Source organism: Pteropus medius, unplaced genomic scaffold, assembly GCF_902729225.1.
Source record: "Pteropus medius unplaced genomic scaffold, Ma_sr-lr_union100, whole genome shotgun sequence".
In the NCBI taxonomy this organism is placed as follows: Eukaryota; Metazoa; Chordata; class Mammalia; order Chiroptera; family Pteropodidae; genus Pteropus; species Pteropus medius.
The window spans coordinates 13,745,837-13,764,671 of record NW_024344378.1 but is presented as its reverse complement, the minus strand read 5'-3'; the positions used below and the strand labels follow the sequence as shown (position 1 = coordinate 13,764,671).

The 18,835-nt window shown below is 33.9% G+C and overlaps 1 protein-coding gene across 5 annotated transcripts in view; it reads left to right on the top strand.

Annotated features, from left to right (window-relative positions):
• Positions 1-18,835, top strand: part of ADD3 (adducin 3) — a 112,247-nt gene that overhangs the window by 31,309 nt on the left and 62,103 nt on the right. The gene's annotated exons all lie outside the window — the stretch shown is intronic.

Genomic DNA, 18,835 nt, shown 5'->3' with positions numbered 1-18,835 from the left:
TCTTTTTATAACCTAATCTTGCAAAGATATCATCACTTTATCATAATGCTTTTGCTTTCTCTCAGACCAGTCATGATACAGTGTGAGAGGGGACTGTACAGGAGTGCGAATACCAGGAAGGTGGAGACATGGGGCATCTTAGAGGCTGCTTTCCATAAACATCAATGCTGCTTTTAGATCACTCATTAGGGAAGTTAATTTTTTCACAGATTTCCAATTTGTATCTTATAATAAGATGTTAGACATTGCCAGAGATGCTTGAGTGAAGTTTGGGTGAGAATATACTCAGTGGAAAATGTGATGCGGCTCTTTTCTCAACCTAGTGAAGAAAGATTATGTAAAGCTTTTGCCAAGATTGAGAGGTGATTAATGGACCAGCTTAACTGAAACATGATTGAACAAACTGACACTGGCAGGATTACACAGCACACTTTAACCAATTATTATTATATGTATACTTGTGCAGTAATTTTTTAATGGTTATCCATAATTAGGAGCAGTTAATTGCAAATTTAACTACTCATTATTCCATCGCCATGTAAAGCAAATAGTTTTATAGCAAAGATTATATCATGGAGAAATTTATATACCATGTTAAGGAATTTGAACTTTATTCTTTGGGAAATGGGGAGTTATTGAAGGATTTATAGGAAGTGGAGTGATGTGGTCAGATTTTGTTTTTAAAATCTCATTTGGCAACACTATTAAAAGGAGATTGAGGGGTGAAATGTTGAAAACAAAAAGATTTTTATAATATTCCAGGAGAGAGAAAACGAGGGCCTGAAGTAAATTAATAATCTCAGGGATGCAGTGGAAGAGGCTGGCCTAAGAGGAAAAATGGTAAAATCAGAAGGAATTGGTTACTACTTGGATGTGGGAGGTGAAAATCAGGCTAAAGAAACTCGTAGGTTTCTGGCATGGAGGAGGAAAACTGGGACAAAGAGCTCTATCTCTGTAGGAGAATGTGTGGGTAATGCGAGTTTTGTAGTTCAACATTTGAAGGTTGAGAGACTTGGACAGCAGTGGGAGGTATAAAGTGAGCAGTTGGATATACAGATCTGGAGCACAAGCATGAAATTTGACAGGACTGGAAATACAGATTTGTGGATTCTGAGAGGAGAGATGATCGTTGGAGTTGCAGGAGACAGGCGAGGTCATCCAGTGAATGTGCTGAGTAAGAGAGTATGCCAAGAACAGAACTTCGTTGAATATGAAGGTACTATAAAATCATTCTTATAGCCACAATCGTAGTAAGAAAATGCCACTGTAGGGATCCCTTCGAATCCCAGGTTACATTGATTGAAATAACAGGATTCCTGTGTGACTTCGAACAAATTACTGAAAATCTCTGAGCCTAGTTTCTTCATCTGTAAAATGAGAGGATTGGTTCAAATCAGCGGTTGTTTCTCAATCTTTTTTCTGCTGGATTTTGTGTAACGGGATGTTCTCATGCACATTTCCAGAGGTGCATTCAGAATTTCATTGCTCTGGCTCATTATCATACAAGAAATGTTAAGTAAATGAGAAGCTATGTTAATGTAAAGATAACATTGGGTCTGCTCCATTATATATTTCAAAAGGCAAATATTTCACAAATTTGAGTACTTAATCAGCAACAAGTTACTTGTGATAGATATTCCACAGCTTATTGCCATATACCAAGGAAACCAGACTTAAAACCTCCAATCTAGTTCGATCACTTTCTAAACTCTTTTTGGGGGTCACAGACCACTTGAGAATCTGATCAAAGCAATGGGCTCTCCCCAGAAAAGTACACATATAATTTTTTGTATTTAATTTGAGAGAATTTAAATTTTTCTAAAGCATACCCATGAAATCTTTTGGGATTCATGGACCCTTTGTTAAATTCCTTATCTAGAAAAATCTCCTCCTTGAAGATTTGATGACTTTCTATGCTGCAAAAGGAGCCCTCATTTTTAAAAATGTACTTTGTGCTTAGGTAATTGTAGGTAAGGAATTCTGTAGTAGTTTTAAAATAGTTTTGTTTCTTAAAGGCGTTATTGTTTATACGAAAGCTTGCCACATGATATTCTGTGGGCAAACTAGAACCATATTAACATTAAGAATAAGGTAATTTAAAACAATTATATTAAAATAACTAGTTAGTTCTTTTAAACTAACATTCTATATTCTCTTCTGGGGAGGGAGGCAGTGAGGGCAGTGGTAGCAAGGCTTCCGGAAGATGACAAAGAGCCCAGGCAGGTAGGAGGTTTGACTAGTGTAAAAGTATTTTTGTTTGTTCATGACAATATGTTGTTAGTCAGTCTTGCTCAAGTGACATGGAGGTGTCTGGGTGAGTTGAGAAATAACCCTAGAAATCTTTTTACCAAAAAACTCTTGCTTTAAAAAGAGAAAAAATAATTCATCTTAATTAAAGTAATGCTATTTTTAATCAGGAAATATTCTGGAGTAACATAGGATGTGGTTTTAGTTTAGAATCAGCACACTAATTAACAATACTAATAATAATTTTGCTCATAACTGAGTTTTGTCTCGTACGTTTTTTCACTTCTTAGACTCAGGAACCACTTCTAATTATCTAGATAATGACAAATAAGTACGACTTAAACAATTGCCATCATTCAGTTATGTCATAAGAAAACTTCCATTAGATGGTAAAATAATTTGATTTTGTTCTTTGTCTAATATCCACATACCAAAGAAAATTTAATTTTGATCTAAGCTAGTTATTAAAACTTTGAGAAAAAAGTAAAATGCATATATATGTTTATATATGTTTACTTTAGAGTTTTAACAGGTTACTTTTTCTTTTCTTTTTCATGAGTTATCTTTTTTTCAGGTTTTTGACAAATTGCATGTGCTGGGCCAGAATGATTAATCCTGGTTCAGTGGTCAAGAACATTGATTTAAAAAACTTATTTCCAGGCTGTGGAATAGCCTGGGGATAACATAGTAATTTTGTTTGTGTTCGAATTGCTTGCTGGCAGGCAGCCTTGGTCTGTATGGTTGTTGGACCAGGCCAGTTTTTGGTCAATCTGCTTGCTCTTTGCAGGTGAACTTCTCTTCCTGTTCTTCTCCCTTTTTTCTCTTGTAGTTGTTGCAATTGTACTTGACATTGTCTTGGCATTTAAATCCAGATGAGTCATTTTTTGCTGGAATAATTTTAAGCATTAAAAAGTAAGATCAGTATATCTGTCAAACTTTTTTGGATATTTTAAAATCATGTAATAGAAACCTTTCAAATCTGCATGTGTATATTTTTGAGAGAATGGGTATTTATTTTCAGCTGCATCTGAATTAATGTTTTTAGAGAAAACTATAACATTGTCATGTAAAGAAATTTATCCCTCCCCCTCAGTTTTTTCTAACAATCCTATTTATTTTTAAGGTATAGCTAGTCTTTTTCTTATGACTTTCTACCTTTACTATGTAAGTTGCATTTGAGTATTTCTGGATTTCACTTGCCCATTTGCCGTTATTCCATTTTTATGGTTAATATCCAGTCTGCTTTTTTTTATTTTTATGTTTCAACCAAAGATGAAGGACATAGTAAAAAGAACATATCTTTCTTTGAGGGGGAAAAAATTATCACCATTGGGGCCACATTTTCCACTAAGTAAATTTTCCCAAGAGTAGATCAGGAAAATTTTAAAGTTACATTAATCCCTCGAAGTGAGCTGATGTTTTCAAATTATTATATTGGGATTCTAAATATTTCCTTCAGTAGATATTTTAATTCTTGCTGGTACTAAACAGGATAGAGGATACAAAGACAAATAACAAATCGATTCTTTCCTCAAGCACTGTCAAGTTTATTGGGATGGATATGCTGTGTACTTACGTAACTACAGTATGAAGTAGAAAGTGGTAGGAAGGTACAGACCAAGGGCTGTGGTAGCTCAGAGGAAGGATTGATTATTGTTGGTCGGGAGGAATGAGAGAACTAGGGAAGATATTCTTATGAGTCTTTTATGAGAAAATTTGTTAAATACTTAGTAGAAATAAGAAACTTCTGGTTATATAAGCGAGACTTTATTTATAGTTTGAGTATCCCTTATGGGAAACCTTTTGTGAGAATTTACAATTTTGTATTATTGTGTCTTCTGGCCTATTAGACCATTGGCTCCTTGACAGTAAGAGTCATACATTTTTATCTTTGCATTTCCAAAACTTCATACTCGATTGACATTTACTACATGATTTTTGAGAGAATGAATTAGGTAGGAACTAGCTAGAAATTTCCACAGCGAATCAGGCAAGCATTTCATATAGTTTTGTGTTCTAGTCTCAGGTAGATACTGCCCTCTGTGTCTACATGAGCTTCAAAATATCCAAAATATTCACAGAACATCCCTAGTCAATAAGTAACACTAATGAAATTTTTATTTCAGGGAGTTACTGATGAGGAAGGGAACAAATATACACTTTTGCAATAAAAATGTAAACAATGGAAGTAATAATATGTCAGAAAGGTAGATAGTGGAGTCTTCATATTTTCCCATGGAGTTAAAAAGTAATGACCTTTTAATTTAGTTTGGAAAACTACTGTGCTTTATACTTTGGAACTCAGTAACTGTACAATATCAAATGCTGTTTCTAAAAATATTAGTACTCATAGTTAAAATATATAGAGATTTTGACTGCAGTCCTACCAGTGGTACCAGTTGACTCTTAAAGCACTCCCTGGCCTGAGAAAGAGCATCAACAATTCGGAGTTAAGTGGAATACAGTAGTTGTAAGAGTGCGGGATTCAAATCCAGCTACTTACTGTTGTAACTTGGGAGAAGTTGCTAAACCTTTCTAGGCTTTGTTTTCCTCATCTACAAGATGGAGATAATGGTCGCCTCTTTAAGTTAGTGGTGAGCATTAAATAAAATTATATGTATATATAGATAGATATCTCACTTAGCATGGGTGCCTTGTACATAATGTTGCTAATGAAGCATTAGAAAATACCAGTTTGAAAATATTTGGTTTGAAATTGAAATACTGTCTTAATCTAGGATGGTTTGTCCCTTTTTTGGTTTGTTTTATGGAGATTGTATTCAAGCAGTGCTGAGATCCAGTGTGATTCTGAAGTAATGCCTACTATGAGGCATGAGGTTACTCCATAGGTCACAAATGCTGACTATTAAGATGAAATATTTGCCATCCTAAAGATAGTGGATTGGAGTTTTCACCAGGTCACTTGGTGATATGTGTTTTAAAGATCATGCTTTCCTATTGTGCCCTGAATAATAAGGATAGCTGTTTCAAAGTAACTAAGTGGATGTTATTCATTATTCTCTAATAGTTACCTGTAGGGCAGCTATAATAGTCTTCCTATTGATAGATCATTTATGTATTTAAAACCCACATAAATAATTTACATAAAAACTTTGTATTTTTTGGTTTAAATTTATTATAAAAATCATGTTTAATAACTTAAACAAAAATTTTCAAAACTAGATTTACTAAATTAACACACTTTTAGCAACCATATGAGTGATATTGGGCTTAGACAGTTTTGTGCAATATGCTTATAGTGGGAGGACTTTGATTCTATTACATGACCTTGGCAAGTCACTTGACTAACTCGGCCTCATGTTTCTCATCTATAAATGTACACTGAAACATAGGATTGTTATTACATAGAAATGCCATAATGCTCATTTGAGTTCTAGTGGTTCTTAAGCAAAGAGATGCATTATAATCAGACACTAGCATTTTACAAGTATATATGTCTGGATCCCATTCCAAGTCTTCTAAATCAGAAACTCTGTAGGTTGAGGCCTAGATAATTTTTATATGAATCCATGCTTCAGAACCTTTTTACAAATAAAAATTTGTGCAGATTCTACTCTGTAATATTTTTTCTTCTTTGAATCTTAAATTAGTATTTTGGGGCCAGTGGAGAGAAATGCTTGTCATGCTACTTATTTTAGGTCTTTTGGCAAAATAAGAAGAGGCAACTGTAGGAAAAAGACTCAGTTGCAAAACAAGTGAGTGAGATAGCATCTTAGAAGCAAATATAAAAAAGAACTTAAATCCTAGTGCTTTCTCACCAAAAAAAAAAAAAAGTTTCATGTGTCTCTTTAATCAAAAAACATCTTGAGAGCATATTGGGGTGGTAAAGTAAAAATGTTCCTCACAAAGTTAAATATTTAAAAATATTTTAAAATCATACTCAACTAATAGGAACTACCATCCCATTTGAAACAAACACATATTACAGAAAGATTTACCTATGTATGATATTTGCAAACATTATTAAAAAGATTTACCTAAGTGTTATATGAAATATATCCTGTCTCAAACCATATTATATTTCTCTCAAATGTGTTCAGATGATATGGAAAATGGATCCCCTCCTATAGCAGAAGGGGTATAAGTTAGTATGTCCTCTTGTAAGGGTAATTTAGCACAATCAAAATTAATATTGCCCCAGAAATTAACTCATGCATAATATTGGTCAATTGACTTGACAAGGATGCCAATGCTATTCAGTTGGCAGAGGATAATCTTTTCCAATAAATGATACTGGGAACTGGATGTCCTCCTGCAAAAGAATAAAGTAAACCCTATACCACATACAAAAATTAACTCAAGATGAATCAAAGACCTAAACTAAGTGCTGAAACTATAAAACTCTTAAAACATAGGGGGAAATGTTCATGAAATTGGATTTGGTAATAATTTCTTGAATATGACACCAAAGGCACAGGCAACAAAAGAAAAAATAGAAAACTTGGACTTCATCAAAATTAAAAACTTTTGTACATCACAGAACACTATCAAGAGAGTGAAATATTTGCAGAATGGAAGAAAGTATTACAAATTAGACATCTGATAAGAGATTGATACCCAGAATATATAAAGAACTACTACAACTCAACAAGATGACAAAGGACCCAGTTCAAAATAGATAAAAATGGGACTTGAGTAGACTTTTCTCCAGAGAAGATATACAAATGGCCAATAAACACATGAAAAGATGCCCAGCATTGCTAGTCATTAGAGAAATGCAAATCAAAGTTATGAGATAACTACTTCGTGCTCAATAGGAAGGTTGTTAACAAAAATAGTAAATAACAAATATTGATGAGGATGTAAAGAAATTGGAAATGGCCGATGGGAATATAAAATGGGACAGCTGTCAAAAAGTTTGGCCGTTCCTCAGAAAGTTAAACAGAATTACCACATGCTTCAGCAATTCCACTGTTATGTATATACTCAAAAGAATTTAAAACAGTATTCAAACAAATACCTATACACCAATGTTCATAGGAGCATTATTCACAATAGCCAAAGGATACAAGCAACTCAAATGTTCATTGACAGATAAATGGAAAAACAAAATGTGAAATAAATATATATATATGTACATATATATATATAATGGAATGTTACTCAACCTTTAAAAAATGAAATTTTGATACATGCTACAACATGGATAAACCTTGAAAACATTCTGCTAGGAGAAATAAGCCAGATAAAGAAGGATGTATACTTTAAAGTAGATGAATTTAAATAATGGCAGTTTCTGCTTGGACTTACTGTGAATATTTCTTTTTTGTCGCAAATGATGATGAAATATGAAATAGCTTTTCACTTTTCAATTAGCGTTTCTCAACATACCATCTTTTTGGTTATTACTATTAAAAACTGTCTATATGGATTCTACAAAGTCACTGTTGGGTGTTAAGATATGTATTTTATGTCTGCATTTCCAATAATCTATTAGAATCTAGTGTATATGCTCTAATACTTAAGACTATTCTTTTTCTGTGTTTGAACTTAAAGTAGTAAAGTTTGTATCACAGAATGTACTTGAATTATTTATTTGTTTTTTTTAATATCTTGATTTTTTCCTAACTTTAAAAAAACACTAGGTAATTGGAACCTTCGCTGACCATCAACAGTCAGCTCTTTGCTGAGAAGTTAATAGAACCACAGGTTCCTTTTCCTTGGGCATTACTCCTTTCATTGAGGATAGAAATAAGAGTGGATGAGAGTTCCCTGGAACAGAAATTGCAAATGAAACTTTAGTTCTAATATACAGTGGTTATGAGACTATTAATAAGCTCAACTTTTATGGAAGACAATTTGTCAATATTTATCAGAGGTTAAATGTGTCTACACATGGACCCATAAATTACATTTCTAAGAATTTACCTTAAATTTTATTTTCACCAAAAATGTGTGAAGATGTATGTACAAGGATGTCCATTATAGCAGAGTTGGTTATGACTTTAAAAAAAAACAAAACTGAAAATAGATGATGACTGAGGCATAATCATTATACTGAGATCATTAAGAATGAAGGAATGACATTATTCTATATATACTGACTTTGAATAAAATATCCATTATATAATGGTTAATTTAAAAACTAAAGTGTAGAACACAATATATACGATAATACAAGTGTTTTTTTTTTTTTAAGTATGAACAAGAATTCTTCTGTTTATATATGCTAAGGAAATGTATGAAAAGGTACCTGACAAACTGTGATTAAAATTTACTTCTGAGGACTGGTATATAAATATGAGTATGTATTAGTTTTTAATTATATATTTTTAGAAGTCAAGAATGTAGTATAAAGATTAAGAGCTGTAACAGTCACAAAATATTTTAGAGCTCTTAGATAATACTAATGTTATGTGTGTGTAATGGGTGGAGCATTGGGTTCGGAATTAGAAGTCCTAGATTCATATTCTGGAACCACCACCCAACTAGCCACAAGACCATGGAAAAAAGCCAGTCTTTAGGAGCCAATTTTCTCATTCTTAAATGAAACCCATGTCAAGTATTCTACATCTCATGAGTGTCCAGTGATATTAACTGTTACTATAATGCTGCCAAAATCTTCCTTGGTTGATATGATCAAACTGGAAAAAAACACCAAAAGAACAAGAAACAGGAATAAGCTCTGATGATAAAATATCCAGGCAGAGGTTTTCAAAATATTTGCTTGAACTGCTGAACTTCTTGCTCACGTGTTCTGAATTATTTTGGCATTGTATGGATTCAAAAAGTAGTGGTAAACCAATGTCTTTACAGAGACCACTCAGCCGCTTATCACTATTATCCTTAATTTCAGAAGTTTAACATGTGGTACTTTCTGAACATTGCTTTAAAATATGTGTATTGGGGCTAAGTACTGAGTACAGTGTTTCATATTTGGCAGAGTCAATTAGAAATATGGTTTGCCCCCAAGCGTTCATCAGTGGATGAATGGATAAGCATAATTTGGAATATGTATACAATGGAATATTATTTAGCCTTTAAAATGGAGGAAATTCCGATACATGCTACAACGTGGATGAACCTTGAGGACATTATGCTAAATGAAATAAGCCAATCACAAAAAAGACATACTGTATGATACCACAAGACACTTTAAGTAGTCAAAATCATAGAAACAAAAAGTAGAATGGTGGTTGTCAGAGACTAGGGGAGGGGAAATGAGAAGTTATTGTTTATTAGGAATAGTTTCAGTTTTACAAGATGAAAAGAGCTATGGAGATGGATGATGGTGAAGATTGCACATTATGAATATATTTAATACCACATAAAAATGGTTAAGATGGTAAATTTTATGTGTATTTTATCACAATAAAACAATTGAAAAATAAATGGGTTACCAAATTTTACAATGTAAGTTATTGGTCTGATGGTATTATCGAAGGTTCAACGCCTTTATAAATATTTACAATGTTAATAACTTATTTTTTCTATATTTTTTTCATATTATAAATCTAAGAAAAGCCCAGGTTTTAAAAACCGATACGATAAAAGTTTAAGTGACTAAAGTACGGCAGCTCACCTGCCTAAGAATAAAGAGGCAGGTGTCAGAAGACTTGGATTCCCGCCCTAATTCCGCCATTTGCTAACTCTGATTTTAGTATGTGTAATGGAGGTATAATTTTAGAGTTGTTTTGAGCATAAAATGAAACAATAGATATGAAAATATGTTGTAAACTAGAAGGCACTATGCACATAGAAGGAGCTATGTAATCTTTTTCTAATTTAGACTTTTCTTTGCACAGTATGTTTTGTTTTATTAGATGACATAAAAGCCCATCTTGCCAATTTTCTTAATGGAATGAGACTGTAATGGTAAAATGGAACACTTATTGTAAATCCATGCTAACCACGATGAAATCTTTTGGCCTAGCTATACATGCAGACTAATATAGTGCCTGTGAGCTTATGACCTGAGGGCTGTTGAATTGCAAACAGATTTTTATAAGTCAGCAAAGACATTAATCCAAAATCATATCACTATTCCAAATGTTCTTAATAAGATGACTGCTGCATAACTGTCAGTCTCCTTCAGTTCCAAGGTTTAGGTTTGGAGAGGAAGCTTTAATCCTTGAGCTGACGATTCAAAAGGGTTCTGATGAGCCTCATATGTATATAATATTTAGTTCCATGAATAAATTGCATACCGAGTTACTTCCATTTTGCATTTACATTCTTTCTTTTCCTGGATTGAATGATATGTTTTCTAATCAATTGGCTCTTTAATGATCAATTTCAGGAATGAAGAGTAATATTTATAAAAAGCAGTAAAGTGCAAGTTCGAACTAGCAAGAATAAAAAAAATTAGTCTTGTCCTTCTTTTATATTGGGAGTTAAAATTATTTTGAAGATGACAACCCAGCTGAAGTTAAGGATTTTTTCTCCTCTTCACAAATAATAATAGACATAATTTTTAGAAGTAGAATATCTTTCCTTATGCTTTGGGAAGAAGTAGAACTTCTTGCAAAGTAATTCCAAGATTTAGAGTAGACAGTGAAAAATTAACTTCCTGGTTTAGAGTGTTAATTTGCTCTGATCAAGAATTAACAGAAGGAAATGGGAAACGGACAAATCAGATTTTTCATCTAGTCAACACTGAATAGATTCACAAAAGTATTGAATTTGAAACCACTGGTATAAATTTAAAATCCAAACACCTACCCTCAACCTTTACCAAGTGAAATTTGTTGAAGTTACAAATAAGCCTACCTTTCTCAGAAGTACCCCCACTGTGCAACTAGAGCCAGTGGAAAACTCTTTTGATTGGTCTTCTTCAGCCTCCAAAGGGACTATCTGGACAGTGGTTGTACTAGTGGGAAGATGGAATTAGATTATTTTTGGTTCTTTATAGACCCATATCTTTATTAGAAAGTTGTTTGGATTCCTGTGGTCACTGGTATAAGGAAACACTAGGTTGTTAACAGTTTCTAATGATTTCCTTAAGAGTTCCTTTGATTGCAAAATTCTTTGATGCCTTTGTTCGTAAGAAGTGAGGTGTGAGGGTAGTGACTTAGGCAAAGGGATTTTTAAAATATATTCTTCACAGTTGTGAATAGTGTAAGCTGCTTGAGGGCAAGTAGCTTGTTCTCCACTGTGTCCCCAACATGTAAACTGGTATCTAGTGCATAGGAGACACTCAAAGAATACTTTTTATTGAGTGAAGAAATATGCTTGTTAAGAATCAGTATAATTTATTTAAAGACTATAAACCATTTAAGCATCAATTCTTTGAAGTAATCTGAACTATAAGAACCAATGATAAGTTAGTAATGAAACATGGATCCTTTTTGTGTATGTGTGGATGAAAACCTGAAACTAGATACTCATTAAAAAATGTGTAGAGATAAAAATCCCTGCGTGAATATAAAGTGTAAATGTGTTCTTATGATTCCCTTAAGCATATTTGCACTTGAGATAAACCACTGGGAAAAAATGATTATCCCACTGAGGCTAGCTTCTACCATGAAACATTTCCTCAATTTAATTATTTTCTCCTTTATCTCCTGAAAAAGTTTTTTTTCCTGCTTGTTGTATACATGTATTTTGCTTTTCCTGTGTGTGTGTGTGTGTGTGTGTGTGTGTGTGTGTGTGTAAATGTGGTGCTCTGTCTCCTTCAGGAAACACCTTTTTTCTGTGTGATGCAGTCAGTTTTTGTCATTTCCACTTTACTGTGAACTAAGAAGTCATCCTTTTCCTGTGAAAAGGAAATTTCCCAGCTGTTCATAAATTGTGGAATCTGTTATAGGAGAGGACAAGATTTCAGAAAGAGTTCCTTCTCTATTCTACGTGTTCTTTTATTGCTTTTTCTCATAAAATTGATCTTTTAATTCCTAACGTATACCATCTATTTGACAAGGTGGTGACTTCCTGTTTAAGAGTAAGCTCTGGTTTTGTGTATCAGACCCATGGTGATAGTTCTTTGTGAGGACTCTGGCAACGCTGCTGTTTTCTCCTCTGATTGATTTGAGGTAAGCTGGGAAAAATCAAGAGATTGAAAGGGGTATTATTTTTAAAGTAATTCTATAGTGTTTTCTTGGTTAAAATGCTCACCACTTCCTCTGTTCTCTAAACACATTTGAGCATATCGCTATTTTCTTTGTTTTGAGTCATTTATGTGTGTAGAACTACCATCTGGAATATGATCTATTGATTCACCTCCAGCTAACTGACTGTCTTCAGTATCACAAACCTAAGTGGAGCTGTAGGAAGGATCAGCCCTACTACTGTTAATTATCATTGGTCCGAAATATACCGTTGCTTTTGCTCATCTGCTCCTAGTGCCTAAAGCACACTCTCGCTGCTGCTCTGCTTGGCTCACCCTTATTCTTTTAAATTATAATTTACAACTCATACACATACACATATATGTATAATTTATAAATCACACACATGCACATATATGTATAGTTTTTAAATCACACATTAGCCCCATTTCCACCTTCGTTACATTGGGCCTGGGTTAGGTGCCTTGGTTGTTAGCTCACATAGTATCCTATCCTGCAAAGGATATAAAAGAAAATTCTGTTTTGTTAGTTATATTTTGGTGCCATGGAGACAACTTTCAGAAATGGGACACTAAAGATCATCCATACAAGATTAAGAGCCAAGGCTGGTTTTGTCTTTTTTTTTGCTACAACTTGTTTCTTCGTAAGAGTACAGCCAACATAGGTTTTTTATTTGGGGACATCATTATTAAAGGTTATTCTATGAACTTGTCATTTATAGACTTATACTTCATCTATGCTATTTGTATTATACAGATCTGGTCAAACGGTGAGTGTGTGCTGGAAATGTGAAGTGAAGGGAACAGAATTGGAGCTTGGGAACATTTATATTTTTTAAATTACTACTTCCGTTCAGTTAAGGGGAGTCCTGTAACTTTGCTTTTAGCTAGAGAGATAGTCCTGTAAGCTTGACAGATCACAGCTGTATCCTCTACTTTGTGTGAAAATGTATTTGCTTTCCTTCCTGTTCATTTAATTTTTCTGGTTTCCTAATGTATTAAAGCTTATTCCAGTGTTTCATGGAGCATTAGGGTTTCATGGAGCATATATGACCAGATGAGAATGTGAACAATGGTTAAAGACTAGGGTATAGGCAGGGAATGAATTAAATATGGGGTACGTGTGCTGCAAAAACTGAATGACAAGGAGAAACCTCTTCTGAATAAGTTTTTTAAGGTCCCAAGAGCATGTTTGGATGTTTTAGACAAATACTACAATTGAAGCAGTTCTATTTCATTTGTAAACTACATCATTCCTTTACAAAGAATTAAATACTTGTTCCATATTCTAACAGTTCCATCATTTTATTCTCTGTCAAAGATTTAGAACAACCTCAGGATGTTATATCTTTCATCTTACCATCCTGAGCTGCTTCCTTCCTTCCTTCCTTGGGATTTTATACTCCAATGTCTTTAAACCTAAAACACTAGTAGGCTTCTCACATCAGCACAAGTTCATTTCTTGCCATTGGACAGAAAACTTGGAAATGTTTGTTAGTATCTCATCTTCCATAGGAGAGCAGATTCCAATTTGAGCATTCATTCTTGGACAGAATAGAAAGAGTACTGGCTTGACGTCAGGAGATGAGTTTTCTGACCTTAGGTAGCAGCCTTAGGTGCCTCTGAATTCTCACAAGTGAAGAGATTTGGACTAGATGACTTTTGAGGTCCTTTCAGCTGTATTTGACATTATGGAACCTGAGCTTCCTACCAGGACAAAACGTAGTTGTCTCCCTTATTATATAAGTGTCAATTACACCCAAAGACTCACTATATAATATGAAAGGTGAAAATAAAGTAAGCCAGTTGAGCTGTTTGATTTAGAAGGATGAAGCCACAGTGTTCCAGCTGGTGAGACTCATGCAGCAGAGACACAGACTACAGCCAGAGTAGATGCAAGTGATACTGATGGCCTCCGGATGATGTAGGTAGTGGACAGGGGCTTATGGGTTGATTTATTCAATGGCACTTTTATTGGTACAGCACAGCTAGAGAAGGATTTTTTTTTCATTTACTGCTAGTTGATCTTGGGGAAGCCTCAGTGAGGGGATTGACTAGTCAAGCCTTTGAGAACAGAAAGTGAGAGCATCTTCAAGAAGAACTTTTGTAAGGAGTGAAGGAAATTGGTGCTGTATTTAACACAGGGTAAACTCTTCCTATGGTGTACATAGGTGTACATAAATGCTGAATACACAGATGAAATGTAGGTGCTTGTAGAGGAATAAGGAATATACATTTGCATGGAGACCTACCCTAACAAACATACTGGCTAATGAAAGATTAACTATTTGCTTTTTCTTTTGTGTTATCTTTATCTGGGTAATATATTTTTAATCTGAGATACATTCTTCAGTATACTTGTTATAAACTGTTTAAAATCTTTGAGGTCATCTAGTTCAATCCTCTCATTTGCAATTATGGAAATTGAGGCTGAGAGAGAGTACCTTGACCAAAATCATGCTATGAGTTAGAACTGGAACTAGAACTCAATTCTGGTTATTCCTAAATTTTTACTATTGAGAATACAAACCTATCCTTTATATATTTGAAAGTATGAAGTACACCCACAAAAGTTTTCAAAATGGTAAGAATTTCGCTTAGTGGATGAGACTAAATCTTCCTCTTTTTTCCCCTAGGAATCCTCCCCCCACGGCTTTGCTTTTCAGTAACTTCAGAAAGTAGCATTCTGCCAATAGATGTGTTTTCATATCTCATCCTCTATCAGATTCTTGGACTGTGCTGTAAAACAGTATTAGGCAGAAGTAAGATAACATCAGTGTGAAGTTTCTGTATGGTAAGAATCCAGAAAATTCTCTTATGACAGGGCGAGATTGTGTAACACTGAAATACGTTGGTTTTGAACAGAAATTTCAGAATCTTAACCCATCAGAGAGAATGTAATAAAGGGGGAAAAAAATTCCTGATTATTTGCTGTGTTAGTGATTACATACAGTTTTTTTTTGTTTTCATTTTACATAATTATTTAGTTTTGAAAAATGTCTTAATTTTTTTGACTATGAAGCCTAATTTATATTTAAATGTTTTTTGTGAACATGTTGGAAATGTTCCTAATCACTGAAAAATAGTAATTAATTAGAATCTGACGATGGGAGAAACTGTTGAATCCATTCCAACAATGAAATGTATTAATGCTTTAGTATTGCTGTGGGCCACAATGGTTGAATATCATGATCATCTAAGTTACACTGTACAGTCCATTCATTCTATTGTTAATGTGGAGAAGTGGAGTATGTAGTATGCTGATTTGAGACCTAAATTCTCTGTTCAAGAATCTCTTAGTTTATTATGCCTCCATGCTGAGTAATTAAAATTATATGGATTACGTACTTGAAATATACAATTTAACATGTAAGAGAGCTTACATTATTTCTCATATGAGTTTATATTAGAAAAACACTTCGGTTTTGTGAGAAAGAGGATTTGACAATGTTTCTGGAGAGCTAAACTAGCCAACAGAAAAGATGGTAACAAGTTATATATAAGCTCTTGTCACAGAAAGACAAAGACTTTTCTTTCTTTTATCTTAATTTTAATTTTTTCAGGTAAACTTTTAAATGTGAGTTTGACATACATATGGAAGGGTACACAAATCATGAGGTACAGCTTGGTAAACATGTACAAAGCGAACACCCTGTGTAACCTCACCTAGATCAAGAAATGGAACACCAGAAACACCCTGGCGTGTCTTCTCAGGCATTATCCTTCCCTGCAAGGTAGCCGTGATCCTGACATGTAATCATTCGATATCTAATCCTTTGTATCTATCTGCTTTTGCTCAACATTGTTTTCTGTGAACCTCATTCATGTTGTTGCATGTAACAGTAGTTCTTTTCATTGTGTGTATTGCATTATGAACATTCAGATTGATGGGCATTCAGATTGTTTCAGTTTGGGAGCATTAAAAGTAATTCCGCTGTGAACATTTTGGTATTCATATATATGCACTTCTGGGGGGTGTATTCCCGGTAGAGGAGTGGCTGGATTACAGGACATGTGTGTGTCCAGCTTTTGCAGATAATGTCAGACAGTTTTCCAAAATATTTGTACTAATTGACACAAGGACTCAAATAACGTTTAAGAGTTCCAGATGCTCCACATCTTTGCCAATACTTGGTATTAACAGTTTTTTGTTTTTGTTTTCATTTCAACCATACTGGTGAATAGATAGCAGTGTCTCAATGTGATTTTAATTTGTATTTCCCTGATGCCTGATGATGATGAGCACTTTGTGTATTTATTGGTCATTTGATGTTCTCTTTTGCAAAGAGCCTGTTCAGATCTTTTACTAATGGGCAAAAGTAGGTTGTCTTTTTTTTTATTATTGTTGATTTTAGTGGTTTTTTATAATATATTCTGGATAATCTTTTATCAGAGTAAAGTCTTATCAGTCTAAAGTTAGTAGCTCTCTCTCCCCTTCCGAACAATACAAAGATCTTAAAACAGTTTAACTCTTATTCTCCATTTCCATCTTATATGATATTATTGACCAGGATTTTAGTTTTACCTTATAACCCCCTACATTTATTATTGCTACTATATTTTATGTAATTTTTTAAATCACTCAGTTATTTACCAGTTACTCACTTTCTTCCATCTCAATTCTTCCTTTCAATTTTAATTTCTTTCTGAAATTCATCCTTTGAAAGTTCCTTTAATGAGTTTATAGAACTCTTTAGTAAGGCAATGTTTTATTTTACTTACTCTTAAAAGATAGTTTCGTTTGATATATAATTCGAGGCTGACAGTCATCTTCTCTCAGTACTTTGAAAATATTATTTCTGTGTCTTATGACTTTTATTTTTTCTTTTGAAGTCTACTGCAAATCTAATCGTCAGTCCTTTATAGGTCATTCATCACTGATCAGCTCTAGAGAATTTCTAGCTCTGAGCTCCTTGAATGTGACCTCTCCCCATTCTCTCTCTTTTAGGAACCTCCATACTGTTGAACTTCTTTACTCCTTTTCTCTTAGCCTCTCTTTTTCACGTATTCCATTTCTTTGTCCCTTTCTCTGCTCAGTCTGGTTGGTTTTTTTACATCTATATTCCAGATTGTTCTCTTTCCACCGAGTCTAGTATTCTGTTTAATCCACTCAATAAGTTTTTTTTAATTATTATAGTCAATAGTTTTTCAAATCCACTAGTCTTTATAATATCTTGTTTCTTTCTCATGTCTCCAATTCTATCTTTAAGGATTTTGAACATTGTAAAAATGCTTATATTCCATGTGTCAGTATTTCAGTGTCTGCAGTTCTTGGGGGGATGTCAAATTCTTTTGTGTTTTGTTTCTGCTGACTTTGGTTTAATGTGGTTTGTTTACTCGTGTGCTTTATAATTCTGAATTTTGAATTTGGCAGGATTTTATCTGTGGGAATCCTTAGGCAGCCTGTTTTGAGAGCACCTTTCTCCAGATAGGATTTATGTTTTCTTCTTGCCGGGTGGGCTGGGGTGCTACCAACCTAAAACCACCTTGTGTTGCTCTCTTGGCTTGGGGTTTCCTGGACTATGCTGGTGTGTAAATTCAAATTCTAAATTCTCGAAACACTAGGCCTCTTATTACACATAATAAGAGAAGAGACTTTTTTTTTTCCACTCAGCATTTTAGAAAAGATATATAAAGGTTTTTTTGTTTCATGTTGTTTAATCCCATCTCTTGGTGGACAGACTTTTTTGTCTATGTTTTTACTATGGGTATAACCTTTCCAGGACTCCAACTTTATGTGTGTGTCGAGGGTCTGTAACAGCTCCCTATCTCATAGAAAGCACTCTCTATCTACCCCCATAACTTGTGTCTTGCAGAAAACCTAGTTTCTAATTTAGCAATTTTTTCTTCACAACATTGAGCTCATCATTTTCAGAGGACCAGGCAAATTTCATTTTTTACTTCTGATCCTACTCACCATGGTAAATTGACTGTGATTCTTTTTTCATAAGTTTTAAGTTGTTTATATTCTTTGTGGTGCAATTGAACGTCCAGTTTTTTCTTCTGAAATTACTGAAATACAAGAGTATTTCTTGAGTATTTCTTAATAATGTTATGATCTATATAATGACTTTATATCGAGAGAGATTTGATCCAGAGATTTCCTCTTTTGAGCCCTAGCTACAGAAATTTGCTTTTAAACCAATGAGTCAGAATGTTAATGCTGCAGCTGGGTGCTCTGCTCTGACTACTAAAAACACTGGTCCAGATGCACGGAGTGCTCACTGGTTTATCAGGTACGTCTTGACTTTTGTGTCACGGCAAAGGCCAACACTCGTTGAATGTACACTGTCCTTTTTCCAGTTCCTATAAGAAGGTTCTAATTAATGCTTCAAAGAAGGAACAGATTTGATTAATGTACTAAATCATCTGCAAAAAGCTTGAAATATTTTTTCCCGCTTTCATTTCTGGGGTTGTTGCAAAGGTAATAAATAACTGTTAAACTTGAAATTAAAGAAAGTAATTTGCTTCTGGCAGAAGGCCTTTCCAAAATTCTTTCTGTAATTTCTAACTGCATGATTGAAAAATATAGCAGTGAATTTGTATTATCTTATTCCTTTCCAT